General features: G+C 43.9%; 1 non-coding gene across 1 annotated transcript; it reads right to left on the reverse strand.

Moving 5' to 3' along the window:
* Positions 1-2,352: 2,352 nt before the first annotated feature.
* Positions 2,353-2,424, reverse strand: TRNAC-ACA (transfer RNA cysteine (anticodon ACA)). The gene has a single exon. It is a non-coding gene; the product is annotated as a tRNA-Cys (tRNA).
* Between the last annotated feature and the right edge of the window lie 5,899 nt (positions 2,425-8,323).

Consider the following 8,323-nt stretch of genomic DNA (forward strand, 5'->3'; position numbering starts at 1 on the left):
TGGAAAATACCCTCCCTTGAGGGATTATTCTAGCAGCGAAGTTGAGACTGCCTGCTAATGATTGAATTTCTTTAACTGTGCCCTTGTCTTTTGTTGTCAGGGTTTGTATTTTCTCCAAGAGTTCTGCAATTTTTGTTTTCGGGATCTTGCATAGTCTTAGTGCTGAGTCAATTTCAATGCCCAGGAAAATTATATTGGTGGCTGGTTTGGTTGTTTTTTCTTTTGCTAGAGGTATGCCCCAGTGTGCTGCCATTCCTTCTAATTTCGCCAGAACCCCATTGCATTCTTCTGAGTTTGCTGGGCCCATTACCATAAAATCATCTAGGTAGTGTACTACTTTGGTCCCTGGTCACTGTTTTTGGAAAGCCCATTGAAAGAAAGAGCTGAATTGCTCGAATAGGGCGCAGGATACTGCGCGTCCCATTGGGAGGCATCTGTCTACATAGAATTTGTTGTTAAAAGTAAAACCTAACCATTGCTGGGAGTCTGGGTGAACTGGTAAAAGTCTGAAAGTGGATGTGATGTCTAGTTTGGCCATCAGCGTGTTCCTGCCACATTCCTGTACGAGTCTTACTGCCTCTTGGAATTGTGTGTAGGATACTGCGGAATCCGTGTGTGGAATGCCGTCATTCAGTGATTGGCCTTTGGGGTAGGATAGATGATGGATTAGCCTCATCTTCCCTGGTTCTTTTTTGGGGACCAGGCCTAGTGGTGATATTATATAATCCTTGAGGGGCATGTGGTCCCAGGGTCCTGCAATCCTGCCTAAAAGCAGTTCTTTCTTGATTTTGGTCTCCACTATTTGGGGGTTGTCCCTGGCCAACTTTAGGTTCAATGGGATGTTTTGTGACCCTTTGCCCTTGAAAGGGACGATAAAGCCCTTGGTAAGGCCCTGCCAGATTGCCTTGCTGGTTTCCCTGTCTGGGTAGATCATGAGTGCTTCTCTAAATTTGGTTGGGTTGATGGGAGTTCTGCCTGGCGCCAGGCCTGGGGTTGAGGGCGAGTGGGTGATGCTAGTCTTTCAAATTTTTGGCTGGTAGTTTGGTGCAGTTGTTTGCTGCGTGATCGTCGTTGCAGTTTGTGCAAACGTGTTTGTACCAGCATTCCTTAACCCAGGTGCACTGGTTTTTTTCCAAAATTCCTGCATGGAATGTTGGCTTTTGCACTGGGTTTTTGTTCTGCCTCTGGGTATTAGACTTAGCCGCCCATGGCTGGTTCTTCTGAAAGGGCTGTTCGCCCTTTTTGTGCTTATCATTATCGGTCTTCCCTTTCTGAGCCACTTTCACATCTCTGATTTTATCCATGTAGGCCCATATTTTTCTGCCATCATGGGGACATTTTTCCTTGTACATTGTTGCCAAGATGGCGAAAGCTTGAAGCCAGTTGTCCCAGTTCTGTTCTACTTGGGCGTTTCTGGCTATGGCTTTCTCTTCTATCTTTTTGGGATCCCTAAAGGCATCTTTCCCTTTGTGTTGGGCTTCTATTAATGAAAAGATTTCTATGAACTCCTTGGCCCATATGGCCTCTTTGATTGTGGCGTCGATATTCCATGCTAAGCATCTTTTATATCTATTCAGTATCTCAGTCTGGAAGGATTTCATTTTTAAATCTAATTGGGCATTGCAAATCATTGCTATGTATGTTGGGTTGCTGGTCCACTGCCCTGGTTGTACTATTGTAACTGTATTGGGGGTTGCCCATGCTTTTAACGCGCCTGTTGGGTCTGCCGTGGATGCGGTTGGCGCAACTGTGGGGGCAGCTGTTGGCGTTGCTGGCACGAGTGGTAGTGTTGTGACTGGTGCCACAGTTGTTTGTGTTGTTGCTGGTGTGTGGGAGGTCACCACTATGGTAGGTTCTAAGGGTATGTTGTGGCTTGTGGGCCCCTGTTCTTCTGTTTGGGGTAATTGTTTCTCCCTCATTTCCCGTAATAAATGCTGTATTTCTGACATGTTCTCTCACAATTTCGCCAGTATTTTATTACCTTTTCTGGGGCCATCTGTCACTTTCTGTCTCTTTGATGGAGTAGCGACGTCATCTTGGATAGGTGGCATGGTTAGGCTTCCGTTGGCAGGCCGTACATATTCTCCCTCACCCACGCCCAACCGTAGTGTTCAGCTGCCTCTCTGGCTGCCAGTAGGTGGGGAGATTTGGGTTTTTGTGTTGGTGTGCTGGAATCCCGTGCTTTTCGTTTGGGACCCATGCTTTCCTTCAACCTGTTTTTGATTAAAAAGGAGATATATTTAAGTAAGGGGGGTGCGTTTCAGCCCCCGTAAGTTTTGAACAATGTGTCGGCAGACTCCGTACAGATGTCAAAATTTGGGCTCACTGTTACTGCTTGATTGTACCAAAAAGAAAGGACACCCGGATCTGAAACAGGGACCTCTTGATCTGTAGTCAAAAGCTCTACCACTGAGCTATATCCCCATGCTGTATAAAGCAAGTTGGGGTTTTCCGTGCTGGGAAAATGTCTAATGTTGTCGTAAATTAAATCGATTTAGTTTCGTAGCTTATTGCTCTTTGTGCTGATTGAAAGTAATGTATGTATCTGCCAGCAAAAACTTTGTACTACAGTTCGTTAGCCTTAAGCATAATGATTTCAAGGATGCGTTTCCCCCGCGGTTATTGTGTTTGCTTTTTGCAAGAATTCTATGCAAATAGTAAGGCCGCGCGTGTCCTGCGTCTGCCAGGGGAGCGGCTGACCGCGGATGTTTACTTTCGCCTACTCGCGTAAGAAAACAAAGTATCTATTGCGCTGTTCGGTGCCCGGCGGGGCGGCTTACCTTCAAAATGGAAAGGCTCCTCCTGAACCACCGCCCACGCCGGCCGCACTGCAGGCTGTCCTCTGCTCGCCAGGTAATCTGGATTCTTGCTTCCTTCATCCGGGAGGCTTTGTTTATTTATTCAGTGTTCACCGCTCGCTCGTCGTGTCGAGTTGAACAGAACAATGTTCAAAAGGAAACAAAAGACGCCGCAAAATGCAACAAACTTTAAAGAGTATGGCTAAAGAAGCAAAGGTTTGGAAAGCACTGAGCAAACAGTGCACCTCCAGTGTTTTTGGGTCCCCGGTCAGGGTCCACAAACAGTTTAGGCCTCATTACACGGATGGCGGTAAGGATTTACCGGGACCGGTAAAATACCGGTACCGGTAAATCCTTACCGCCTTACTACGAGGTCCCTTTGCGGGTTGGGGGATTTAACACCTGCTTTTTGCAGGCGTTAAAAACTAATCCGCAAAGGGACCCAGGGAGCTAATTACGGTACCTTCTATCTGAGTCTTCTCTCCACTATGTGATAAATTTCTGTCAACAAGGATACCACCATCTACATCAGCAACGGTTTTTTATTCCCCAGGAGGGTTTTTCCCTGATTTAGATTCCGAATGACCCTTGAGTCTCTGTTTTATCTCAGCGACTCAAGTGTTTCCTGGGCTTTTGGTACATTCCACTGCTCCAGAAACGAAGACCAGGTCAGTGCATGCTTTACTCTGATAGTAAGTGATGCCCAACAAAAATTCAAATGGAGTAAGCGCAACAGCTTACAGCAGCTGTTCAGGCACTAACACTCGAAGTACACACTATGAAAAAAGAAAACAACACCCTAAGTCAATTAGTTATGCAAAGATCTACCCGTCCTGAAATTTCCTCTCCGCCCTTAGCAAGCGAAAAATGTGAAGAAAACCCAAGAAAATGTAAAGAATGTATTGAGGCGTGTGTGGTTAAGTTCACTCTAAAACCCAGCTATTTGTTACACTTGGGCACCGAGCGGCTTTGCTCGGTTCACGGCGTTCCCGACTTCAAAGAGGTCGGGTGTCCTTTCTTGCTTCCCCGTTCTGGAGACGCTGGTGGTTGTCAGGGAAACCACGCTGCAGGAGTAAGCGGCGTCTCATAATCAGCTGACTCTGACACTCCTTCGGCCAAATAAAAACACACGTCACGCAAGACATGGCGCTCTAATTAGCGTTGCTATCTCGCCATCGTTCGTGTGTACTCTCTTGGATGATTCCTGTGCCTTACCACGGACTTGTTATCGGACTTGCATCTCGCGCGCCCCTTGTCTGCCTTTGGAATTGCCGGCTGTTAACTCGACTTCGAAATGCCTCCGGACCTGCCTTTGTGTTATCCTTTACAGCCAGTTTTTCTCCTCCTTGCAAGATTACCTGAAGCCCGACCTCGGAACGCTTTCTGACCTGCCTGTTGTCTGGCCCTTATTTGACTACGTCTCTCCTTCCCGCTGGTTGTGTATTACATTACACTTGTTGATCCGGTTCTTCTGTTTACATTTCAAGCATTGCCGGACTACCGCTTCCTCTGTTTCCTGATTACGCTTCTTACTAATTACGGTAAGATATTTTCAGCCATTGTGACTTGTCTTCTTAACATACTGCATTCTTCTGTGAATAGACTTTGTGGATACCTCATTGTGCAAGCTGGACACTCTACTGATTCCTTGCACCATCCCGAATCTAGTTGCGACCCTCGTGCCGTTCGGGAAGCTACCCTCTACTAACCTTCCCTGTTTATTATTTTTACCTCCGTTGTGTTCTCTTTGGACCTTCTTTCATCCATAAGGGGGTAAGACCTTCTCCTTACTTCTAACAATATTACTCACCTAACTAGAACTTCCAACTTTGAGCCTTTTCTTTTCTTTTCTTTCTTTCCTTTAGAATTCCTCCTAAACTAATAGCTGCCAAACCTCTTTCAGGTACTCGCTCACATCCTAGTTTCCATCAATCCCTTTATGTTCTGATTTATTGCCTCTAACCTGTACCTTGTGTTTTTTGCAACTTGGTGTGGTGGTGTGGTTTCTCCCCGCTCTTTTGGGTAATACACCAACCTGCCTTTTCTATTATTACACAGTCAAGAGGGTCCATTATCTTAAAGAGCCGCCTCGAGAGGCAGTCCGGTCTGAGGGGTCCTTTTCTGGACTATACTCAGCAGTGACAGAAGGTTCCGGTCCATTTGGTGTTCCTTTCTCTCAACGCCCCGGCCAGTCCTACAGGCGGTGAGTAACACTATTTTCCTTTGGACCGCTCCAATGTTAGTTACATGGTTTCAAACATGGCAGGAAGTGCCTTGGCTTGGGCAACTCCGCTAGTTACCACCAACAACCCAATCCTGGATTCCTTTCAAGGGTTTGTGCACAGAATTCGTGCTATGCTTGCACGTACCAAATTAGTGGTTTCTGCACAAGAAAATCTTTTAGATTTTAAACAAGGTTCTATGGACACCATAAACTACATAACACAATTTAAACAAATAGCTAATGAAACTGCTTGCCCAGATGACGACTTGGTAACTATCATGAGACAGATTCTATCGGAAGAATTGAATTTGGCTGAACTCATTTCTTTGGTAATGCAGCTCGAATACAGAATCCAAGAAAGACGAGCAGAAAGAAGAAAGTTAAGAGGTGGATGCTTCTTTTTTGATACAAACAAATCTTTGTCTAAAACCTCATATCATGAGGAACCTAAGCAAATGGGCACTGCCAGGGTTCCCCTGTTGAGTGAGGAAAGAAACTCAAGAAGAGACAAAGCACTCTGTATGTTTTGTGGGTCAAATAAACATTTGTCTGAGACTGCCCAGTTGCACCTCCCCGTCGTTCGCGAAACGCCAAGTTCCAACCTTAAAGGGAACTGAGGTTCGGGAAGAAGGAGCAGGTTCCCAGACTAATTCTGCATCTGATCAAACTGCGCTCATGGTCGTTGTTAAACTATCCCTACAAGATCAAGACTCCTCTGTCACCGACATTCCTGCACTTATTGACCGCGGTGCAGAAGGAAACTTTATGGATGATGAATGGGTCCACTCCCATGGTATAACTAGACAAACACACTTCAAGGCCCTGTGGAAGGTATCGATGTTAAACCTTCATCTTCAGGATTGATAAAGGAACAAACCGGTTCTGTTCCCAAGTTACTAGCTTCACATATGGAAAATGTAAGATTCGATCTCTTCAAGGCTCTGCACTATCCAATCATATTAGGATTACCCTGGCTCTGACTTCATAATCCTTACATCAACTTGACAGTTGACACCATAGTTCTTTGATCCAAATATTGTGTGTCTAAATGCTTCCAGAAAAGAAAGAGCAGTGGGCATGCATTTTCCCTTTGAAACTGATCAAGAAAATATCCACTCTTCCAGAGTTGATATGATACAAGCTCTACGTTCCTGTTACCAAGAATTACACACAGTATTTTCAAATGAAGAATATAAGGAGCTTACCCCTCATCGTGGAGATGACTGTTCTATTGAGTTAATTTCTAATCAAGAACATCCATTCGGTAGAATGTATGCATTATCTTCCCCATTAAAGGAAGCTTTGAAGGAATATCTCACCTCTAACCTTCATCATAGTCTTATTACAGAGTCCAAATCACCTGCATGAGCATTGCTGTTTTTTATTCCCCAAAAAGATTCTAAGGAGTTAAGACCATGTATAGATTACAGAGGGTTAAACAAAATCACCATTAAGGACAAATACCCATTACCCTTAATAGCGGACCTCTTAGAAGCCGTCGGGAGTGCTATAATATTTTCATAATTGGATTTACGTGGTGCTTACCATTTGATACATATACGCAAAGGGGATGAGTAGAAGACAGCCTTCCGCAACCCCTTTTGGACAGTTCGAATACAGTGTGATGCCCTTCGGCTTATCAAATGCACCAGCAATATTCCATTGTTTCATAGACCATGTCTTCTCTGATATCTTATTACATTATGTGGTAGTTCAGCTGGATGACATCTTAATATTTTCAGGCACCTTAGAAGAACACATACAATAAGTCTCTGAAGTCCTACGAAGACTTAGGAAACATCATTTATTCGCTAACGTGGAAAAGTGCATATTGCACCAGACGAGTGTACCTTATCTCGCATTCATATTATCAGAAAGTGGAACACCAACGGATCTTTCTGAAGTTAAGTAATCCTCAAGTGGAAAAACCCAACAAACAGTCAAAGAAATACAAAGGTTCTTCGGGTTTTGCAATTTTTACTGAATGTTCGTCTCTAACTTCTTTAGTTGGATAAAACCTCATATAGAGTTTCTGGGGAAAAAAGGGAGAAGATTTGAATGGAATGAGACAGCACAAACTGAATTCCAAGACTTGAAAAAAGCATTCACTACTTCTCCTATTCTGAAACCACCTGATAAAACCCAACCTTTTGTCTTGAAAACAGATGCTTCTCACACTGCTATTGGAGCTGTGCTTAAACAACGACAACTTTGAGTATCCTGTCGCATATCTTTCTAAAACCTCAAGCTCATCGGAAATAGACTATACAGTTTTAGAAAAAGAACTGTTAGAGATAAAAAGGTCATGCCAAGAGTGGAGGCATCTATTATTGGGTTCTTCGTTTCAAATTTAGGTCAGAACCGAACATCGGCACTTAAGAGTGCTTCAACAAATGGAATATCAAAACAGTAGGCAGGCTCAGTGGGCATATTTCTTCTCCCATCAAGACATTTGTTTTATCTTTCTAGATAGTCATTAAAACATCGAAGCTTACACACTATCTAGCACCGGAGGTGGTCACTCAGATACCTTCCATGGGGAAAGGCTGTTTCCTTGTGTGTCCTTTCTCTTTTTTGTGTCAGACTTTATTGAGATTGTGAAGGAAAAGACACGAGAGCAACTTCCATCAATACCGAATATCAACTCTAAGTGCTCTCTGATAAGCGATCAAGACTTGCTTTTTCATGGCAATAAACTGTTCATACCCCCAGCAGCACTACAAGAACAAGTCTTGTCTATGTGTCATGACACCAAAACCTCTGGACATCGAGGTATTCACAACACACTTTAACTGATACTTAGACACTTCTGGTGGCCAACTTTGGGAAATGATGTTAAAGCATATGTGTCTGCTTGTTCTATTTTATTACAGTCTAAGGTGCCTCACCATCGACTCTTCGGATTATTGAACCAACCTTTATTACCAAAGCAGCCTTGGCAACACATCTCCACTGATTTCTATTGTTAAACTGCCTTCTTCTTCAAATAACACCACTATCATGGTAACTATTGACACCTTAACCAAAATGGCACATTTTCTTCCTTTACCTCAACTCCCAATGGCCTTTCAGATGGCAAAATGTTTCCTGCAAACAATATTTCGTCTACATGGTCTCCCGACAAAGATTACCCCAGAGGTTTTCAATATACCTCTGCATTCTGGGCTAAATTGTGTAAGATCTTGGTAATAGAAAGAGCCCTTTCCTCTGTATACCATCCCCAAACCAATGGGCAAACATAGAGGGTGAGTCATTCACTGGAACAATGCTTACATTGTTGTTTATCCGTCACACAGGGCAA

This window comes from Ambystoma mexicanum, chromosome 4p, assembly GCF_040938575.1.
Source record: "Ambystoma mexicanum isolate Mex_15411 chromosome 4p, UKY_AmexF1_1, whole genome shotgun sequence".
NCBI lineage: Eukaryota > Metazoa > Chordata > Amphibia > Caudata > Ambystomatidae > Ambystoma > Ambystoma mexicanum.